This window comes from Artemia sp. Qi Xiang Cuo, chromosome 10, assembly GCF_049724085.1.
Source record: "Artemia sp. Qi Xiang Cuo chromosome 10, ASM4972408v1, whole genome shotgun sequence".
NCBI lineage: Eukaryota > Metazoa > Arthropoda > Branchiopoda > Anostraca > Artemiidae > Artemia > Artemia sp. Qi Xiang Cuo.
The window spans coordinates 40,650,473-40,674,806 of NC_142803.1; the positions used below are offsets into that span (position 1 = coordinate 40,650,473).

General features: G+C 36.0%; 1 protein-coding gene and 1 pseudogene across 1 annotated transcript in view; both read right to left on the reverse strand.

The window, feature by feature from the left end:
* Positions 1–24,334, reverse strand: part of LOC148947766 (leukotriene A-4 hydrolase-like) — a 294,121-nt gene that overhangs the window by 241,220 nt on the left and 28,567 nt on the right. The gene's annotated exons all lie outside the window — the stretch shown is intronic.
* Positions 11,888–13,126, reverse strand: LOC148947767 (uncharacterized; annotated as a pseudogene).

Genomic DNA, 24,334 nt, shown 5'->3' on the forward strand with positions numbered 1-24,334 from the left:
CTTGTATCCATTAAAAGAACTTTACAGGGTTTGAGAGCCCCTGTTCAATGATTCCATGTGGGTTTTTTCTTTACTTGGTGTTCATTAAAAGAAAAGGAAGTTTTTTTGTTAAATAAATAATTCATGTATCCTTTAAAAGAGCTTTACAGGGTTTGAGAGACCCTGTTCCCTGATTCCATGTGGGTTTTTTCTTTACTTGGCGTTCATTAAAAGAAAAGGAAGTTTTTTTGTTAAAATAAATAATTCATGCATCCTTTAAAAGAGCTTTACAGGGTTTGAGAGCCCCTGTTCCCTGATTCCATGTGGGTTTTTTCTTTACTTGGCGTTCATTAAAAGAAAAGGAAGTTTTTTTGTTAAATAAATAATTCTTGTATCCTTTAAAAGAGCTTTACAGGATTTGAGAAACCCTGTTCCCTTATTCCATGTGATTTTTCTTTACTTAAAGTTCATTAAAAAAACGAAGACTTTCCGTTAAATGAATAATTCTTGTATCCTTTAAAACAGCTTTACGGAGTTAGAGAGACTCTCTTCCCTGATTCCATGAGGTTTTTTTTTACTTGGCGTTCACTAAAAAACCAAGATTTTTTGTTAAATAAATAATTATTGCATGATTTAAAACAACTTTACGGGGGTTTGAGAGACTCTGTTCCCTGATTCCATGTGGGTTTTTTCTTTACATGGCGTTCATTTAAAAAAAACGAAGATTTTTTTGTTAAATAAATAATTCTCGTATCCTTTAAAACAACTTTACGGAGTTAGATGGACTCTGTTCCCTGATTCTATGAGGGTTTTTTTTCTTTACTTGGCGTTCATTAAGAAAACGAATATTTTTGTAAAAAAAATAATTCTTGTATCCGTTAAAGAGCTTTACGAGGTTTGAGAGACTCTGTTCTCTGATTCTATGTGGGCTTTTTCTTTACTTGGCGTTCATTAAAAAACGAAGATTTTCTGTTAAATAAATAATTCTTGTATCTTTTAAAAGAGCTTTGTGAGGTTTGAGATACTCTGTTCTCATGATTCTATGTGGGTGTTTTTCTTCTTTACATGATGCTCGTTAAAAAAAGAAGAGTTTCTGTTAAATAAATAATTCTTGTATCCTTCAAAAGAGCATTACGGGGTTTGAGAGAATATGCCCCCTGATTCCATATCATTTTTCTTTACTTGTAATGAAGCAAAAAAAGATTTCCTGTTAAATAGACCATACATGTATCCCTTAAAAGAGCTTTAAGGGGGTTTGAGAGACTCAGTTCCTTGCCTTTGTTCTCTGATTCTATGTGGTTTTTTTTTACTTGAAGTTCATTAAAAACCCGAAGATTTTTTTGGTAAATCAATAATTCGTGTATCCTTTAAAAGAGCTTTACGGGGTTTGAGAGACTATCTTCCATGATTCCATGTGTTTTTTTCTATACTTGACACTCATTTAGGTTACGTTATGTTCACTGATTTTGAGTTAGATTCGTTTGGGCTCAAAAAGCGTGCGCTCACGTTTACTGAACAGAGTCTCAGAAAACAGTAATCAGGGAACAGAGTCTATCAAACCCCATAAAGCTCTTTTAAAGCATATAAGAATTATATATTTGACAAAAATTCTTCTTTTCTTTAATAAACGCCAAAAGTATACAAGAACTATTTATTTAACAGACAATCTTTCTGTTTTTCTGAACTACAAGTAACGAAAAAACCAACTGGAGTCAGGGAAATTAGTCTCTCAAACCCCGTAAAGCCCTTTTAATGGATCTTCGGTTTCTTAATGAACGTCAAGTAAAGAAAAAAAACACTTGGAATCAGGGAAGAGTCTATCAAACCCCATACAGCTTTTTTAAAGGATATAAGAATTATTTATTTGACAAAAAAATTTCCTTTTTTTATTGGAAGCCAAGTATAGAAAAACACACGGAATCAGGGAACAGGGTCTCTATTACCCCGTAAAGCTCTTTTAAAGGATACAAGAATTATTTATTTAACACGAAAAATCTTCGTTTTTTAATGAACGCCAAGTAAATGATAAGAAAACACACATGGAATCAGGGAAAAGAGTATCTCAAACCCCCTAAAGTTTTTTTTAAAGCATACAAGGATTATTTATTTAACAAAAAATCTTCGTTTTATTAATGACAGCCAAGTAAAGAAAAACAGACAAGGAATCAGAGAACAGAGTCTCTCAAACCCCTTAAAGCTCTTTTAAAGGACACAAGAAATACTTATTTAACAGAAAATCTTGGGTTTTAATGAACGCCAAGTAAAGAGAAAAAACCACCTGGAATCAGGGAACATACTCGCTCAAACCCCTTAAAGCAATTTTAAAGGATACAAGAATTATTAATTTAACAGAAAATCTTCGGTTTTTTTTAATGAACGTCAAGGAAAGAAGAAAGACCCATCTGGAATCAGATAAAAGAGTCTCTTAAACCCCGTAAAGCTCTTTTAAATGATACAAGAATTTTTTATTTGACAAAAAAACTTTGTTGATCTAATGAATACCAAGTAAAGAAAAAAACCACATGGAATCAGAGAACAGAGTCTCTCAAACCCCAGTAAAGTTATTTTAAAGGATACAAGATTTATTTATTTAACAAAAAATTTCGTTTTTCCTAATGAACGCCAAGTAAAGAACAAACACATTGAAAAACGTCAAGGAAAGAGGAAAAACCCATCTGGAATCAGGGAACAGAGTCTCTCAAACTCCGTAAAGCTGTTTTCAAGGATACAGAAATTATTTATTTAACATAAAAATCTTCGTTTTTTATGAACGCCAGGTAAAGAAAAAAACCACATGGAATCAGGGAACAGAGTCTCTCAAACTCCGTAAAGCGCTTTTAACGCATATAGGAATTATGTATATAACAAAAAAATCTTTGTTTTTTAATGAAGGCCAAGTAAAGAAAAAAACCACACATGGAATCAGTGAACAGGGTCTCTCAAACCATGTAAAGCTCTTTTAAAGGATACAAGAATCGTTAATTTAACAAAAAACTTTGGTTTTTAAAATGAATCCCAAGTAGAGAAAAAAACCTGGAAAACCTTGGTTTTTAAAATGAATCCCAGGTAAAGAAAAAAAACCTGGAATCAGTTTGATCGGACGCTTATGCCCCTAGTCATATAAGGTTTTTATGGAAGAGGCGATCATATAAATTTCAAAAGAGACTCAATTGATTAGAAATTGACAGTTCTAGGTCCCTTTATATGAGTCAAAAGTGATCAGATGGCAAATAGCCTCCCCGCGCAAACCCTATGGCCATAAGGCTCCAATTTTTTGTCCCCAGAGGCACTTCATTAGAAAGGGATGGTCGAATAAACTTCGGAGGGGCTCATTCAATCTAAAATTATAGTGCCCTTTTTAGGAGTAAAAAGTGATCGTAGGACAAATAGCCCCCCAAGCCTTTTTTTCCCGAAATGCATCCAATAAACATGTAAATAGTTTAAAGATCAGATATCAAAAACTCCGGGGTCAACACACACCCCAACGGCCCAGGGGCAGGCGTATTAAGCTATGCCCAGGGGACATTTACGATTCTAATGGAAGGGATACTCGTATAAACTTTAGATGGGGTTCATCTGATTGTAAATTGAAAATTCTAGGTCACTTTTTAAGAGTTAAAATAGATTGAAGGTCACCTAGCCCCTCCCACAACTTTTTTCCCCCAGCCCATCCGGTAAAAATTTTGAGATAGCCATTTTATTGAACATAGTTAAATTATTAGATAACAAAACTCCGGGATCGCCACAACGCCCCAGAGCCCAGTGGCTTGTGTTTTAAGTTATGTCCCAGGGGCATATAAGATTCGTCTGTAGGAGGTGGTCATATAAACTTCACAGGTAGCTAATTTGATTGGAAATTGAAAGTACCAGTTACATTTTTAAGAGTCAAAAGTAATCAGAGGGCATCTACCCTCCCCCCCCCCTCTCTCTCTCCAATATACCCTAATATCCTTAAATGCATCCAATCAATTTGAGATAGGCATTTTCTTTGAAATAGTCCAACGAGCAGATAACAAGAACTTCGGGATCAAAATACCCCCCCCCAGAAATCAGACAAACTGAGACTGGTGATTTGTGTCCCGTGCCATATAAGATAATATGGAAGAGAGAGTCGCATAAAGTTCGCAGGGATCTCAAATGATTAGAAATTCAAAGTTATAATTCCCCTTTTAAGAGTTAAAAGCGTTCCGATGGCAATGAACCCCTCCCCCCACCAACCCTGTTTCCCTAAATGCGTCCGATAAAACTTTTTGTATAGCCATTTTTTTCAAAATAGACCAAAAAATATAACAAAAACTTGTTATTAGTTATGCCCCCGGGGTATTTAAGGTTTTTATGGAAGGGATGGTAGTATAAACTTCGGAGGGGGCTCACTCAATTGTAAAGTGGAATTTCTTGTGCCGTTTTTAAGTCAAAAGTTATCGGAGTGCATCTATCCCCCCCCCCCCCTTACGCACACCCTCTTTTCCCCAAACGTATTTAATCAAAATTTTGAGATAACCATTTCGTTTAAAATAGTCCAACGATCAGATGAAAAAACTTCAGGGTTAACAGACTCCCCCTCCCCAGAGCCCGGGGAAGGGTTGTAACTTATCCCCGGGGGCATGTCAGGTTTTTCGGAGAAGGTAAATTTCAAAGGGGACTCAAGTGACTAGAAATCGAGAGCACTAGTTCCCTTTTTGAGAGACAAAAGTAATCTGATGGCAACTAGCCCCCCCCCACCAACCGTATTTTCCCCAAATGCTTCTGATCGAATTTTTGAGATTTACATGTTGTTAAAAGTAGACCAAATATCATATAACAAAACTTAGAGGTTTACACAACTCCCCAGAACCCGGGGATAAATGTTGTAAATTATGCCCCGAGACATATAAAAATTTTTTGGAAGGAATGATCGTATATACTTCATCGGGGCCTCGTTCTACTTAAAATTAAAAGTTCGAGTTTCCTTTTTAAGAGTCAAAAGGAACCGGAGGGCAACTAGCCCTTGTGCTGTTTTTACCCAAAATCCATCCGATCGAATATTTTAAATAGTCATTTTGTTAAAGTAAGTCAAAAGATCCGATTACAAAAACTCCAGGGTCAGCACAACCCCCCAGAGCCCGGGGCCAAGTGTTGTATCCTGGGGGCATATAAAGTTCTTATGCGAAGGTTTTGAAAATAGTTCAAAGATCCGAAAAGTCCAACCCCCACCCCCGCTCAAAAAGCTTATAGCTATTTTATTTCAAAACTTAAGCGAGCTGACCTCTTGCCTTTTATACCCCCCCCCCAAAAAAAATTATTAACGATATATTATTCCAAAAATTATGGCAACTCACCCCTGGTCCTTCATGTCCCAACACCCCCCCCCCCCGAAAAAAAATCAGAAAGAACAATTTATTAACAGTGTTTTATTCCACATCCTAAGGGAGCTGACTCCTGGTCCTCCATAGACTGATACCCCTCCCTCCCCCCAAAAAATATTAATGATTGATAATTTATGGGATCTGGCCTCTGGCCTTAACTCCGTGGCCCGACACCCCCCCCCCCAAAAAAAAAAAAACTATTAACGATATTTTATTCCAAAAACCATAGGAACTGACCCCTGGTCTTCCCTCCATGGCCCGACCCCCTACCCAAGAAACTTATTAACGATATTCTATTCCCAAAATTACGCGAACAGTTTATTAGCTCTTTCCAAAACTGTTCAAGACACCTATATTCTTCACTACAAACAAGAGCTTGACTGCTACCCGTTTTCCTAATGGTAAAAGCATAAGGCCCACTGCGTATTTGGCGCTTTATTAAAATGAATTCCATTACAAATATTTTCTTTTGTACTTATTATAACATAGAAAATAAAATGAAAATTGCAGTGAAACCAGACCAGGATTCACCAATAGGCCCACTAGGCCCTACGACTTTCACTATTTCCAAAGTTTTGGGGTTTTCTCCAAAAATCTTGCGAAAAATGAACGGCAAAAATGCTTGAGCTTCGAAGTGTCAAAGCTTTAAATCTGGCCCTGAATAAAACAAAATCTTGAGCTAGCGAGCTCTCAGCAATTAAATACTGAATATATCGAATATTCAGTTTAATTTTATTAGTTCTGGCCAAGACTGTTATTTTATTTTGGAATGAGAAATTATTTTGACATAGGGAATTTTGAAAAACTTAAAACTTTAGCAATAAAAAACGAGCAGAAATTAATTAAAAAAAAAAAAAACTTTTCCGAAAACGAAGTCTTTTTAAATAAAAGTAAAGACCATATTAAAATTAAAATCAGAAGAAATAGAAACCTACAAATAACTAAAACTCAAAACTACCAGAAATTACTATTAAACAATAAATGAAACCCAAAACGAACAGAAATTAAATAAAGAATCATAGCAAAAAAATATAGAAAAGGTAATAATATAAATGAATAAATAAATCTTAAAATGAGTAAAGTCTAAATTGGATATGCAAATCAAGCTAAAAACGAACAAAGTCACTACAGATAAGAGTTCGGGTTTTGCCTCCTTCTCTCACTTAGACTTCTAAAGTCTAAAACCTGCTGCGTCATTGGCGCTATATTGAAAACGAACAACTAATAGCATTATATCAAACATTCAGTTTGATTTTATTTGTACTTTCCAAGACTATTCAAGACACATATAGTTTTCAGTAAATCGCTGATGACGCAGTAGGATTTAGACTTACAGTGAGAGAAGGAGGCAAAACCCAAACTCTTGTTTGTAGTTATTTTTTTTGTTTCAAGCTTGATTTGCAAATTCAATTTAAGTTTCTGTTTTTTTTAAGAGTTATTTATTCATTTATATTAGAACCTACTGTATGTTTGTTTGCTATGGTTGTTAATTTAATGTATGTTCGTTTGAGGTTTCATTTATACTTCAATAGCAAAATATTTTTGTTCGTTTTAAGCTTGATTTCCATATTCAATTTAAACTTTACTCATTTTAAGATTTGTTTATTCATTTATACTAGAACCTTTTGTATGTGTTTTGTTATGATTGTTTATCGAATTTCTGTTCGAATCGGGTTTCATTTATTTTTTAATAGTAATTTCTGGTCGTTTTTAGTTTGATTTATTGTAGGTTTATATTTCTTCTGATCTGAGGTTTAATATGGCCTTTACTTTTCTTTAAAAAAGTTTTTTTTCGAAACTTTTTTTTTAAATTACTAAATGGAAAATAGGACGTTAAAAAGTTGATATACATTAAAATATAAGCAGTAGGTATGAGTTAAGGAAATCGAACTTTTTATGGGCCCCAAGATTCAGAAAAGTCAGGTCCTCACGAAGGGGATATAAGTAGGGAAGGGGATACCAGTATGAAACGTACATAATTTATTCAAGGATTATTGATCCACTAACGGGTCAATGACCCCTTTTTCAAGGTCGATTTATTTGTTGTTTCTAGGTGTATTGACTCCGGGGCGAAGTTTACACATGCACACTGAATTCTAACGGGTCAATGTATTGATACACACGAGGGTAAGCAGATTTCTGAGAAATTGATTACATAATTGGCGGTGAATTATTGAGTCTAACGGGAACAGAATCACATGTCTCTGTCTAAGTAAATCATGGAGTCAGAAATATTAGCGGGACAGCATTGCAGAGAATATAAGGAAAGGATTTTGCTATAGTTTTATTAGTGTGTGAATAGAATTCATGCGAGTGAGAACAATTTGACTTTACTTATTAGGATATATTTGTAATAATGATGAGTGGAATGTTTATCCTATTAGAAGTTGATAGTGGAGTTGATAGCAATGATACAAGAGCCCCAAACACTGCGGTTGAAATCACGAGAGGATCACGGCTTTGTCTGGAATGGGATGAAGTATATGCAAGATATGTGATATCTTTGAGCGAATTTAAAATGGAGGATCAATTATGCTTCGTTGTAAAAGTTGATATAGCGCATGTGAATAGACTTCAAAGTGCTTTTAGTGCATTAGTGAAGCATATCGAAGACAATAAGCTGTATCGCTAATTGTACATGTGTAGTATTATTGTTGTAATTATACAATAAAATTGCTTATACATCAAAAATGTTCCCTTTATTTGTTAAATTGTTAGGCTAACGAATCACAGTCACTCTAGAGTCAGCGGTAAGAATGATAGGATTAAGAACTGAATAAATTCGGGAAAGAGAGATTTAGATCGAATCTGGTAATTATGGAAAAACATTTGATTTTGGATAATAATTTTCTCGAGTTATCCCTTCAACGAAAGATATTCTCACAGGGAACACTTGACAATATAATAAAAAATGATTCTCCCCCATTGGACTATTGTATGAAATTTTGTCAATATGACTCAAATACTTATACTCAATTTATTGATATATTAATTGGAACAAAGCAGAATAATATCGTGGATATACTTTTGAAAACATTGCCATAGATTCAATGTAGATGGCTCCCCCTTCGAAAGAGGTGACATCACATAGCTACTCCTCTCCCATTCCTTCGTCTGAATTTATAGAATGAGGATCAGTTTCGTTTTAGCGGTGAGAGAGTTGACATCGGAAACCAAAAATGTTCTATACATGTCCACTCTGCATGTACACTCTTGGCAGTTGGACATCATGTGAGAATTGTACGGTTAATGATGACTATAATGAAAGTACAAATTATACAATCCTTGTAAATTACATAAAGGCTATGAAGTACAAATTAAAGGATGTAACTCATGTCTTGAAGAGATTTGTGACTCTCACCCTAGAGGACATCTGTGCTCCAATTGTCACTATGACAAATGTGATCAGTGGGAGAATACTTAACCCGGTATGATTGGAAAGAATCCCAAACGTGATTTTAGTTTATTTCTATGAGATTGGTATTGTCGTGGATTTAAATTATTCTGGGAAGAAGAATCTGGTCTACGATTCAACTGTTGGGGTAACAAGACAATTTGATTTCTACGTCATCGTTGTGACGACACTGCCTATTATGACTATAAACCAAGTTATTTTTAATTGGCAGTTACCGAATGTGATTCACCATTTGAAACCACTGTATGTGATAATGCTTCAAATAGACAGATTGAAACTCGTGAATATCATAATATGAATGCAAATAGTATCATTGACTATGCAAAGAGATATGACAAGAGTGAAGTTGCATTATAATGTAGAAAATGTGACCCTGAATTCGCATCCAATCAAGATCAATATACAGTGAACTTAAATGATTGACTGGCATTAGTGGTTCACGACAGTTGCCTATACACCGAAGAAGAAGAAATCTAAAGTGAAGATTTAAAGACATTGTTGTATATACATTTTTCTTTTATTAATAAACAAATTCACATAAATTTTTTAAGCACTTTACTCGTAGGTCACCAAAATTTATATTATACAGGTCAGAGAGGATATTTTTCACCATTAAGTCATTCAGACGTGGATTGTCTACATAAATGTTGATAAACTACTTGTAAGTATAGCCATGACATCTGAATACGAAATATAGTAGTGAAAGGAAACCACAATTTTAAGTCATCAGATCGTGCACTCTTCCGATTTTGAATAATAGTTTTCACACTGATCTCAATATAGTTGCTGATGTGTGGTGTGTAGAATGTATAGGGTAGACCAAGAGGATCAAAAATTCGATCGTCATCATAGTTTGAAAGATGCACAACCAATGACCCGTCTGCACAGTCGGCGGACTGCTATTAACAATAATTAGGGTATTGTTGACACTTTGAATTTTTCCAAGACAATCCGAGGGCAGACAATTGGATTTGTATTTGGACATGTAGGGGTCCATATTAAATACACTGATTATTTGACTGGTGTTCATGGTGCCAAGTCTAGTAGAACACTGCCTTCGGGAGTGATTTCCCAATAGGTGTCATATTGATTTAGCGAGATTAGTGAAATACTCTCAGCTAACGGGTCGGCAAATGTACACTCTAAAGGCACACTCCCCGTACGTGGTATACTCATATCCTGGGTGCCAGACAAATCCAATACAATGATACCATGTGTCTTAGCAGAGATTTCTTCGGCTATACCATTTTCAAATAGTTGGGAATCATGATCTAGGGTTTGCATGGTCAACTCAAATAATGTTATATAGGATTTATCAAGGAATAGATTGTAGAATGGGATTCCATTTACTTTGCAGACAAGAGATGAAAGCCCAAATATTTCAAATTTATGTGGGCATCCAGTCCACGATCCTATTGCACTAGCGCTTTTTACAAATGCGAAGCCCAGTTTTGACGGAATTTCGCCATTGAAAAAGGATGAGTCGGTGAAGGTGCGTGACCCTTTGGTAATATGACGTTGATTGGTGATTGTATGAGGAACAAGTAGTTTAATATTATTTCCACTGGCTCTCAGTTTTTCCACTGCCAAAGCAACAGAACTCATAACCTGTTGTTTGCGTACATGTAGTATTGCCAAGGTGAAGGAGATACTTACATCAGGATTGACCGCAAGTTCTTTTCGTAAAATGATATTAGATGGTGCAAGCGTCAATTTTATATCCACTTTAATATTGGGTGGTAGCCATTGGGGTCTATTAAATATTTCATGATATATTTTTCCAACTTGATGTAATTCACTAGTTGTCGCATTTTTAAGTGCATCTGAACTATCATTATTAGTAATATATTCATATCCATTGGAGGAGCCTCTCAATTCCTTGTATGACTTGGTCGTCATCAGCATGAATTGCATATAGCTTGTATAATTTGAGAGCTTGTTGCTTGTGCTCACCAGTGTGCCATTGATATAGACACTGATTTGACAAAATAAATTATGTAATATACAATTACCATAGGATATTCCATCGGCAAGAATCGGTAATGTTCTATAGGATTATTTGACTCTTGTTCGTAAATCTATAAATGTTGAAGACATTTCTATAGGTTGGTCCTCATTGGAATAAATTTGAAAGTGGATATTATCGGAGAGGGGTTGTTGAGGATAAAATTGTTCATAGTATCCATGTTTTACACTCACATCCACATTTTATGCTTTGAATAGATTCAATGAGAAGGTGATTGAAGGTTGGGAATCCTTATGCGGTAGATATGACATCTTAGGAAAAGAAATCTAGTTTCGATCTAACAACTCTCTCTCGCCAAGGGTTCGTGCACTAGACCTAAGATTTTCCGAAGCACTTTTTTTAAAATCCTTGCCAGAGCCCCAATCGTATAGTGTAGAGGATGCAAAATCTGTCCCTGCCAGTACAATATATATTCTAGCCAGAGATAGTGCAGAGCAAAACAGCTTAGCAAACCAACTTCCAAGACCGTAGCCAGACATTGACGAGGGACCTTTGTAATAGTCCATTCCATTGCCCTGTTGTCTTGGGCCAAGAGTATTAACATAGCTGTCAATATCAGGACAAATGAATACCACTTTTCTATTAGACATTTTTTTGTTGTTGAACGATGGGTTGAAAATGGCATGTAATCACGGCCAAACTTTTTGATATTTCTAGGGGATCACCTATTTCAGTTCTTAGTGTTAACTGACAGAGTTCCAGATAGGAAGTGTTTACGGGAATATACTGAAGATGCTTTATATTGTAGTGGTGAATATGTTCTTGATTGGCTTTTCGTTCAAGAACTCATAGGAGGGAAACGTTGCTATTGCCAACCCGGGATACTCGATCTGCCCGTAAAATTCGGTAATAGTAACTGATTGGGGACCTGTTGTAATTAAAAGTAAAAGGTATCAAATTAAACTTTCAAAAATATTTCTCATTTTCTTCTTCCGAGAATTCAGATGGGGCAAGGTCAGACTCCCTGCATACCCTCCTCGTTCCACGGCAGGAGCATAAGCTGCAGCATCTTTTCATTTTTGAGCAGCTACAGTCTTTCCTACATCTTCAACTTTTGCATCTGTAGTAAGCTTCCAGGCTTGATGCTTCTTTACTGCTTGAGACGACCGCATCTACTCCTCCTTAAGCCATCTTCCACCCATGGAGGAGTGGATCTGGAATGCTCGGCCGAGCCTGTACTCACGACAAGATTATCCATGTAGCGAATATGGCTCTTCGTATGCATGGCTTGAAGGTGTCGTCAGAAGGTGGCAGTCTTCTCACATCTCGCTTCTGGCACCAAATGTGAGCCGTTTCACTGGCCAGTGAATTGAATCCGGCCTGTTTACTGTACATTTCAATGACCAGGGATTTTGATAGATAGGAAACTTCTCTAAACGCGTCGACTGAAAGCTTCCCTTCTGCATCCTTGATCCGCTCCGTCACAGACACCCTTTTTGAGGCAAAAGTTGGAGACGCCGCGGTGCTTAAGAAAGAAGCTATCCCGACGCCGAAGAAAAAGTTCGTTGTGTCACACCCTGACAGACAGTACACGAACAGTAACATAATCTGCTCCTCTTTGGACAAGTGGACTCCATCCGCCAGCTTGTGTACTGGGATAATGTAAGTCGGGAAGTTCAAGAAAAGTTCTCTCAGTCCCTCAGCTTAAAGTTCTTCAAAAAATGAACACAGGCTACTGCCACGTCTGTGTCGTTGGCATGCACAACGATGCTACAAGCGTAATAGCTAGCGTACTTGGCATTTGTCATAAGGTGTTGGTCAGCCTCTTCGTGGCTGGAGGACAAGCATTCCTCGTAGTCACAGTATTCTGGTAAAGTTGGACTGCAGCCACGCTTGACCAGAGACACTTTAAATCTCTCCTGGAACCCACCTGAGAGAAAAAGGTTGAGTGCATTCGAAAGCTGATCACCCATCTGCTCCCAGGTTTCATACAAAGTTTTGGGGGAGTCAGCTTTTAGACGCTGAGCTTGCAAGTACGGCATCCCATTCTTCAATTGTGCTAAGAGCGGAAATCTGGAGGTTTTTCCCTTTCCCTCGTCGGAGTCTGCATGCTGATTTCAAGAAAATCGACTCTCCGGTGTCTGTGAGCTTCCCAAACAGCCCGTCGTACCGATGTGCGACAGTTTGGACTTCAGGAATACCCACTGGAAGATCATTCAGCAACGATAGAAACAATCTTTCCGCGAAGGATTTGACTGTTTCAAACCTGGCAGGCCGATATGACCTTATCTTGGAGATTAGGTCAATAATGTGTACTGTAGCTGATGTTGTTTCTTTGGATTTCAAAGTCACCGGCCAAGCTGCATGTCCTCCTTCTTTTCTTAGCCAGTTCAACAGCACAGCTTTATTCCCCGTCTTCATTTTCCAGCCAGAGGATGTCTCGGTTGATTGTTGCGAAAGATGTTCAAAAATGGATGGACAGAAAAGAAGAATCTCAATTGTGAGGATCTTTGCAACTACTTTCTCCTTTTCTTCACCCTAGCTCAACTGACCAGTAATGATTCTCTTCATGGCTGTTACTTCAGAGCTCAGGAGATCGGTTCTAGGGACACCCTTTACTTTCTGATTTTTACTCTCTGAAGGGAAAATTCGGAGTGCAACCTTTTTCACATCTTCTCTCCTGTTGCACAGAAAGTCCTCAACCACCTCTTTTCCTTTTGTGGCTACGCAAGTAATATCAGAAAGAATCTTCTCATCGCCCAAAACTTCTGACATCACAATATTCACTAGGTTAAAGTCCACTCTGCTGAACGGATTGCCACATGTAGTGAAAATGTCTCGAACTCTTTCTTGCGAAAGTTTTAATCGCGTCGTCGTCGACTGATTGTCTCCGTAATGTTTCAATGTCTCTTTGGATACGTTGACTACTTACAGGAAACCATTTCTGATGGCAGCGGAAATCGGTAAGGTAAGAATCCAAACTTCAGACTGTCTCTCATCCATCTGTTTTTCTATTATTCCGGCCGTCGTCTTTGCATCCTTGTTCACTGTACATTCCAGTATCTGATCGGACCAGGTGGCCGTGAACCTGGTGTGCGTTCTCTTTACTGCGAAGTATCCTTTCATGAACTTCCTGTCTACATAAGGAAAGGTTTGTGGTAAACTTCGCATGTCTGATAGGTACTGTATAAGACATCTTGTATACTGAGAATGGTCAGCCACCACCAGGTATGGTAACATCCGAGCAGTTGCTGTCAAATGAGACTCCCAGTCACAGTCTCGTTCAGCAAGAATGAATTGCATCGCTATTTTAATTATTTCCAAGAACTGCCGCCAGAAAGCAAACGTGGGTGACGCATTTCACAGGGTGTCAAAGGCATTCATTATGGGAGCCAAAGTGATTAACGTATCGTTTGCCTTCTGAAGTGCAGTTCGCGCGTCAGCACCGTTCGCCAATGAAGTCCTGAATAACTCAATGGCACTACCCAGCTGGTCCAGACGGGATAAGTCATCTTGTGCTTCGGAGTAATACTCTTCCAAGGACTCCCAGTAGAGGGCTAGCAAGACCTTGCACAGTAAGCAGTAGGCATTGATAGCTTGGTAGTAGCAATTCCCTTGAAATACCTTTTCGCAAGTACCAGGAAGCAGCAGCTTTGCCGGCACTATAATCTCTTTGAGTCGGGAGCTGTCCATTATCTTACCAACTGCCTTGAGATAGTTGAGCAGGAGGTGGAAGCCTCCCATCCGTAGGATGATGTTTTTGAAGTCATCCGAGTATTTACTTTTCATTCCCTGTGCTAGCTGATAAATGAACAGATCTTGCGTGACCACCGTATCGTCACATCCGACAGCTTTACTTATTGCCATGAACGGTCGCAGAAATTTTTCGACTGTTGCATGGTTGTTTGGTGCTTCATGAAGGAAAGGCAAGTAAAACACGTTGCTTTTAGGAACATTTTCCTTCGAGACTTAACTGAAAATCGTTCGATAGCCTGGTAACGACGGGGGACTTTCTTCTGTGGCCACAAGCTGTGTTGGGCATTCTCTAGCCAACATTACTGCCTTGTCCGGGTGTCTAATTTCCTTTAGAGTCTCGAGAAGTAAGTTAACAGGAAGGAGTTCTTTCTCGATCATCGTTTTCCTTAAGATCTTCGATTCCTGACACTTGATTTCAAGCTGTTCTTTCGGTACACATTCAACTGACCTGTTTCTCTGGCGCTTAGATCACATGGCGACTTTAGATTGGGTGTCCTTTGAGAGCTCCGAGGTGTGCACCATTGCCATACTAGTAATATGAGACGATGTGCCATTGAGGGAGGACCATAGAAAGTTGAGGTTGTCATGCATGAATTGGATCAAAGAATCATCATCTTTTATTATGCCAGGAGCAACGTAGACACTGTCTGCTGTGGTGTGAGTCCTCATTTTGTCTACCGCTGTTGCTAGGAGTCATCGAATGGTATCGTACGATACCTTAGAACTACTTTTATTCAGAACTTAAAGGATATCTCTGCTTCGAGTCTTATGATAAACAAAAAACTGAAAGCCCAACATGTTTCGGCGCTTCGACGTGGTCAGGTGTTATTTGCACGTATTTTGGTTTGGCGTTTTTGGCGACTCCTGAAAGACGAGGCGAAACAGTAAAAAGTGAAATACTGGTAAAGACAAACCTTTGAGGATCAAATAATAGAGTTAATTAGCTTTTTAAGCTTTTTAACCATCAATTTTCACTAGTATGGCAGATGGCAGTAAACCTAACCATAACAAAGCCACGAGAACGATGCAGTGTCATCTACTTAGCAATGAACAAGTTAAGTTTTAATTTTTTACCATAGATGATCGAGTCGAAACTTTGACCTCATATTAAACTATGAAATGCACTTTGGTGGTCGCAATTCCTGAAATAAATGGAATCAGCATGTTCGAAAATATCGTTTCCGAGAGTCAGAACTCATGTACCAAAATTATTTTTTTTTAATCGTTATTTGACGACTTTTTCAACTTTGGCTCCCCTACTATAAATTATTTGACCAACATGAGGCGTAGAGTAACGTGGGCGAACTTTCTGAATTGTCGTGATACCAATATCATTTGCTATCCGGTGTCCAAGAACCCGAAAACTACACCCTAGTCGATGTTTTGAGCCATAGTTCTAACAAACCGATCATGTCCCATAAAATAACTGTTTATCTGCCTAGATAACACTAATTAGCTGGTGTTTACCTTTACTTTGACAGTATTACATCATCACTTCAGGGTCAATGACTTTCTATCGGTCCAGGAATGATTAATTCTACCGGCTGTCACGTGCTGAAAAAAAAACAACTTCCCGCTACGTAGCAGGTTACTAAACAAAATTCCTATTATCGGATACACTCGCTAAAAAAGTTGCAAACCCTCAGAAACAATAATTTAACCTTTTTTTCACAGCTCAACGTGTTTGGAATTAAACGGGCTTTCCTTTTCAATATAAAAAAATTACTTTATCTTGAAAAAATTTCGAGTTTTTAGCTTTTCTGTTAGAAATTTTTTGACAAAAATGTAAATTTTTTAAACTGCAGTAAAAAGTGTACTATTTTTTTCCAAACAAAAATCATATTCGTGTAGCCCTAAGTCTATTCTTTCGATTGATGTAAAAGTACGCTGATTTTGACGAATCTTATCTGTAAAAAAAACTTAGTGTATAACCCCATTATAGGCCAAATTTGTTTTTTTTTGCCTATATCTCAGAAACACCCCAACAGCGAACATGCGCCCTACGATATTTGTTTTCAGCATGGTCGACTACCCTGGGATCCCACCTTAACATTTTTGTACCTTCCAGCATGGGTACTAATCGAAATAAGCAAGATACAGAATCTGGCGCTGACTATTACGTAAATAATTGAGTTTCGAAGTGTATTTTGAAATAAGCTGTGTTCCAGTTCCGACTAGCTTAGCTTTAAATCGTGCCAAGCTTACAACCTGTGATGTCATACGCCGTAGGCTTGTGGAATATCCAAGTGCAAAAAAACAAGGGGATAAATGTCTCTCAGATTAATGGGGTTACAAAAAGTCAGAAATCATATGTCTCAATACAATGTGGCGAGGAGTACCCTATGGGCCAATGTAATTCTGGTGAGAAGTACCCTATGTCACAATGCAATGTGGTGAGGCGCCCCCTATTTGATGTGGTATGGTGACCTCTGCATCTCTACTATAGATACTAGACCTTAAGATAGACGAGTAAAACCACTGAGAGTCCTTTCGCCTTTGAAAATCTTCAATTCTTTTCATGCCACGAATCATAAGAAAAAAAAAACGTTAAATTTCTGATGATTGACCTTCTGCTATCTAGGAAATTAACTTCATATTGCAGGAAATATCTCTCGATTTCCGGCTACTGGTCTGAGGTCTTCAGCTGAAGTTAGTATTAGAATGAATAACCCCTCCTCCACGGTGACACAGTGGCTTTAACTCTGCTTGTTAATATTCGACCGGGTGTTCCATCTTAGCTGTCGCAAGGACACACAAAAGGACCTTTGTCGTTAATCCGTATGCCAGACCCCCTTCCAAGGAAGCATGACGTTTGTGGTTTCCTTCTAGGTTTTACTTAGAGGTCAATGTTAAACTGACGTCAAGTGACCTGTTCATGAAAAATCTATGATCTTTTGCAGGTCTCAGTTCAAAAAAACTTACTCAAGTATTTAAAATTGCAAAATAATTTTGAATCGAGTATAAAACTGCTAAGCTATATACCAACACGAGCTATCGAGCTCGAGTAAAAACGAGCTATATACCAACTATTCAAAAAGTTTTCTTTTTGTAGACTTCTCAAGTAAAACTCCAAATATCAATGACACTGTTTTCAAATAAACAAAGCTAATATGCCAATAGCTAAAAATTTATCCCGCCAGCGTCCTCGTTCAAAGACACCAAGAGTAAAGAAACAATCCAGTCAGCGTCCTTCGTCAAAGACACGAAGAGTAAAGAAACTTACATTGGGAGAACTCCGCGAGCTCATTCAGCAAAACTTGAAAATACTAGAGTCCCGAAAAGTCACGTACGCACAATATGAATCGAAGTATGGAACAACTTATAATTCATCTGACGAGGAGTTTGATAACGATGGAATATGCAGCTCAGTTGCATCTTTTTTGAACAGTTTGGAAAGTAAACGAGACAGGCTTGCTCAACGCTCTGAGGTGAAAGAGGTAAAACAGGCAGATAAGATGTTTGGAAAGAAAAGATCAACCATGAGTCTTTCTCGTAAAATAGAAATTGTAGAGCAACTAATTTCAGAGTCGTTATTAAAGTTGGAAGAACGGAAAAAACGTTTAGCTAAATTAATAAAATAGATCACGGGATCCAAAACGATGTTATAAAGGTTTGAATTTATGTATATACAAACGATTCGTATTGTGCGTATAAGAAGGCACCGCCCGGTGGTGCCATTTTGTTGAAAACGGCTTCATATTTTTCTTTAAATATTGGTACCCTGGAATTTTCTGGCCTGAAAAAACGATATAGATAGGTCACGAGTTTGCGAAAAGTCCTTTAGAGCCTTAATCTTGGAAACACACTTTATATTTCAGAAAGGGCTACATACCAGTTGAAGCCATGAATGACGTCACATGATTAAAAATAAAACTCATTCTAAATGGCAATTACAAAAAGTTTTCCTTAAAACACTTGAAATATTCGAACAGTTTATTGCGATGGACAACTTTTCCAACAATATTTTGTCAATACAGATAATTCGTGTTGAGTGTGATCGCATCCAATGGATAAAATTGAACCAGAAAATTATTATGGCCGAAAACTACGTAGGTGTTACATGACTTAACAGCAACTTAGCTTCGAAACAGAATGCAGTCGTTGGTGAAAAAGTCATACTAATATCATCATTCATCGGAACAACACGCTACTATGCTGAACATTTCGAAGGTGCTGTGACTGTTGTTCATCGCCTTGGACCGTCAGATTTCTTAATAACTATTACTTGCAATCCTGATTGGCAAGCAATTAAAGAAGCAGCCCTTATTATATCTGATTATAATAAAATTATCCGAGAGCAGTCCACTCAAGGTTATCTCGATCTGGTTGCTCGAATTGCGAAACAAAAATTTAATGAAATAATCACTGATCTTGATGAAAAACAGATATTTGGAGAGGTGGCAGCATAAGTGTATACGAGTGAACTTCAAAAACGCGAAACTACCGCAAATGCATTTGCTATTGATCATGAGCCGTTGTGATTGAATCCATTTTTCAGTCGAAATTGATGATCTTATTTCGGCTGAACCTCTAACCACTTTTAAATCTTAAAAAGGGCACTAGAACTTTTAATTTCCAATTGAATTAGTCCCTTTTGAAGTTTCAACGACAAAACCTTCTATTCAAAACGCCTTTGTCAGAAAAAAAAATACATTGTGCCCCATCGCTCTCTACTTAGGCAGCGCAACTGCGCTGCCTATTATACAGCTAATTTGAACAATTAAAAATCAGGCAGTTTCTTAAGATTGAGAAAAAACTTTTAGTTGAGAAATCCTAACGTGTAAGACTAGAAAAAATACGTCATTAAAAGTTACATATGCCAATCTGAAGAATAAAAGCTTGGAGTGGGGGAAAGGACCTTTCACAAGGCATATAGCCTCACCCTTTTGCTCCGAAGGAAAGTAATATTAAAAATACAAATATTAATCTGGAATATCCAAGCTTGAAGGGGGAATGGCCCTATGTGGCCATATTGAGAAATTTTCTTCGATGTGTGCACAAGACTTAGGCTAAAAAATTATGCCCGATAGAAAATATAGAAACATTGACGTATCCATCTGTGTTGCCACTTATACCGCATTTTGCGGTATAATAACGCAATCTCGAGAGAAATACCACACTTTTTTTTTATCATACCATAATTATACCGCGAAATGACTTTGATCAGCGTATTTATATCGCGAAATGACTCTTATCACTGAATTTTTACTAAGTAATGTCACAGTACGGGAAAAGAGACACATGTTTGCTCTCTGCTTCTAATGATATATGGCTGTATAGGCTACTGCGGAACTCGCGAGAATTCTAACTAGTAATTAACGTGCTTTCAAGGGCAAATATTTTACATATCACTGAGGTGCCTGAATGAAAGTAATATTCACCCATTAATAATATGGTAAAGGTGTACAGACACTGCAAAGCAGAGGGAATACTTTGCTAGAATTGAGTAAATAAGTAGTCCCGGGCTATCCTGTCTTGCTTCTTTTGGGCATTACCTTTCCACTTTTACAGTCTAATAGACTAAATAGTATACAGTAAAACAAGTTCTTGTAAATATGTGTGAAATTCAGAATGCAGAACAATGGCTAAGAAATAAAAATGCTATTTCATTCAGGACTTAATACTCTATTCAAATATAGGCTAGCAGTAGAGTAGTACCTACCATTTTGCTTGAAGCTATAGGAATTACCATGCTTTTTGCTTGAAGCTATAGGAAAAACATTTCCAGAGCATGTACTTATGGATTTGCTTGCCCTATGTTCCTTGGCGTCTTTCCAGAGCATGTACTTATGGATTTGGGTGGATTATGTTCCTTCCTCTGCTATTCTAAGGGTTTATGTTCCTTCCTATGCTATTCTAAGGGTTTATGTTCCCTCCCACGCTATTCTATAGCGCTATGTTCTTCCTATGTTATTCCATAGGACATACTAAGAGAGATGTAGATGGCAAGAAAAGAATTTTAATAATGAAATTCAGAACAAACCGTAGAAATCATTGCAAATCAAGTAGTAAGGTGTATGTGAGTACGAACCATCAAGGATCATAACCAGAAACGACCCTAATCAGAAGAGACATCAACCTCCCAAAGGTCCCCTATCCCCAAACTCGAAGGGCGCCCCCCCCTCCAATTTTTTGCCCCCCCCCCATTCTTTTTGAATTGTTTTTTTTTAACTTTTTTTTTATTATTTTTTTTAACATGATATATTTTTCAACTTTTTTTCTTACATCTCCAAATCATATCAGAAAAATAGAATTACCCTTTTGATTTAAATTTTAAAATATATTCTTGTGCATACCCATACTCCTATTGATGAGGACTGATGGTTCTAATTCAATATTTTTTTTCCTGAAAGCAAACTATTTGTTTTTAACTAGATTTTTTTTGGACTTCGAAATTATTTAACTTTTTTTTTTACATGTCTAAATCATATCAGAAAAATAGAATAACAGTTTTGATTTAAATTTTAAAATATATTCTTTTGCATACCCATACTCCTATTGATGACGACTGATGGTTATAATTCAATATTTTTTTCATGAAAGCAAAGTATTTTTTTTAACAAAATTTTTTTTGGACTTCGAAATTATTCAACTTTTTTTTTACATCTCTAAATCATATCAGAAAAATAGAATGACACTTTTGATTTAAATTTTCAAATATGTTCTTGTGCAAACCCATACTCCTAATGATGAGGACTGATGGTTCTAATTCAATATTTTTTTCATGAAAGCAAACTATTTTTTTAACTAATTTTTTTTTGGACTTCGAAATTATTCAACTTTTTTTTACATCTCTAAATCATATCAGAAAAATAGAATGGCACTTTTGATTTAAATTTTAAAATATATTCTTGAGCATAATTGATGAGGACTGATGGTTCTAATTCAATATTTTTTTCATGAAAGCAAACTATTTTTTTTTAAACTAAATTTTTTTTGGACTTCGAAATTATTCAACTTTTTTTTGTACATCTCTAAATCATATCAGAAAAATAGAATGACACTTTTGATTTAAATTTTAAAATATATTCTTGTGCATACCCATACTTATATTGATGAGGACTGATGGTTCTAATTCAATATTTTTTTCATGAAAACAAACTATTTTTTTAACAAATTTCTTTTTTTGGACTTCGAAATTATTCAAATTTTTTTTACATCTCTAAATCATATCAGAAAAATAGAATGACACTTTTGACTTAAATTTTTAAATATATTCTTGTGCATACCCATACTCCTAATGATGAGGACTGATGGTCCTAATTCAATATTTTTTTCATAAAAAACAATTTTTTTTTTAAACTTCGAAATTATTCTAATAAATTTTTTTTTTTACGTATCTTAAAATGACAAAATATGATTACGACTCTAACAATTGTACTCTATGCTTGTTCAGAGACACGATGTGGCTTTACCACTGGTACTCTATGGCCGGGTATCGACACTAACTAGTCTATTGTACGTATTAAATCAGTATTTTTTACGCAATGGAAAGATAAATACATTATATCTTTAAAAAAAAAGTGAAGATGGAGCGTTTTAATAAAGTGTGTTCACATGACAATGTTACTGTAGCATTTAATACGAACAAGGAGAAGCATTTAAAGTTTAAAAGAAGTACAAGTGATAGCACTATTAGAAATGCGTTCTTACATTGTCAGGACAGTAAGGAACTAAATTTCCTTGAAGTACCGAAAAAAATTAAAGTCTTATGTTGATGGATATGTGAGATTGGGATCTCCGGAGGTGATTTCACGCAAAAAGAATGTCAATATAAGAATAATCGTTGAAGATAGAGGACAACTCCATGCTACTGTTTCAGGTATCACATTACCTACTGATACATCCAATCGTCAGCTTTCGGGTATTAGCATTCAACGGAAGGTCAAAAAAAGAAAGGCCTACTCTTCTACTAATATCATAAACCATATCTTGTCTACGTGCCGAAACTGTTACTTGTGTAAACATAATGTGATAATAGACAGTGAAATTGCCAGAAAAATAAAAAGGGCATTGGCAGAAAATATCACTATGGTATATGAAGATGAATAGATGAAAAACAAAGCACCAGCAAACGTTACGGCCATTGATCAAACAGTCAATGAACCAAATAATACCAAAGACGAAAAGCATATTGAGCCTGTTAATGACACACCAGTAAAAATTGTGCATGACTCAAAATGGAATAATGATTATTCTACTGATTACGAACTAAAAGAAGGAAATAGCTACAATATCAAGAGAGAACATGGTGAACTATTTTATGGAACAGATTCAAAATGTCCAAAGTTGATCATTGATATTAATAATGTATCATAATATATTTTTGTATTAATATTCTACATAGCATTATTTCATTAAAAATAGACTATGCATTACATTGTTATGTTTTCATTATTTTTAGAGTAAGCTAGCATATCAAACGTTTAGAATGTCTAATAAAACATCGGAGATGTAAGAAAAGGAATTTGCTTACATCTATTATCAGACACATGGGATAACATTGACCAAATCTTTGTTTCAGGATGAATAAATTCTTTATCAAAATCAGTTGTCGGATTTTTCATTATGAAAAAATTGTAAGTAAGTAACAAACTCTTTCTTGAATTCACCTCTTGGATACACAATACAGAAATTTAATTAAGAAAATTATGAAAAAAAAATTGAAATTAAGTTACAAATTCTTTCTTGAAGTCACCTCTTGGATACACAATGCAGAAATTTAATTTAAGAAATTATGAAAAAATTTTAAGTAAGTAGCAAATTCTTTCTTGAATTCGCCTCCTGGATAAATAAAAAAGACATTTCATTCAAGCAATTATGACAAAATTCTAAGTAAGTAACAAACTCTTTCTTGAATTCACCTCTTGGATACACAATACGGAAATTTCATTCAAGAAATTATGATAATATTTGTACGTAAGTAACAAACTCTTTTTATTGATTTCACCTCTTGGATACACAATACAGATACTTCATTCAAGAAATTATAAAAAAAATGTATGTAAGCAACAAACTCTTTATTGTTTTCACCTCTTGGATATACAATACGGAAATTTCATTCAATAAATTATGAAAAAATTGTAAGTAAGTAGTAAATTCTTTCTTGAATTCGCCTACTGTATAAACAAAAAGACAGTTTGTTCAAGAAATTATGACAAAATTATAAGTAAGTAACAAACTCTTTATTATTTTCACGTCTTGGATACACGATGCAGAAATTTCATACAAGAAATGATGAAAAATTCACAGTAAGTAAAAGTCTCTTTCTTGGTAGCCCCTCTTGGATACACAATACGGAAATTTTATTCAAGAAATTATGAAAATATTTGTAAGTAAGTAACAAACTCTTTATTGATTTCACCTCTTGGATACACAATACATATACTTCATTCAAGAAATTATGAAAAAATAGCAAATGAGTAACAAACTCTTTATTGTTTTCACCTCTTGGATATACAATACAGAAATTTCATTCAATAAATTATGAAAAAATTATAAACAAGTAACAAACTCTTTCCTGAAGTCACCTCTTGGATACACAATGCAGAAACTTCATTTAAGAAACTATGAAAAAATTGTAAGTAAGTAACAAATTCTTTGTTGAATTCGCCTCATGGATAAACAAAAAAGACATTTCATTCAAGAAATTATGACAAAATTCTAAGTAAATAACAAACCCTTTCTTGAATTCGCCATTGGGATGCAAAATACAGAAATTTAATTCAGGAAATTATGAAAAACATTGCAAAGCAACTCTTTTTTCAACTCGCTTCCTGGAAAGACAATACTGCATTTTCACTCAAGAAATTATAAAAAAATTGTAAGTAAGTAACAAACTCTTTCTTTATTTCTCCTCCTGTATGCACAATA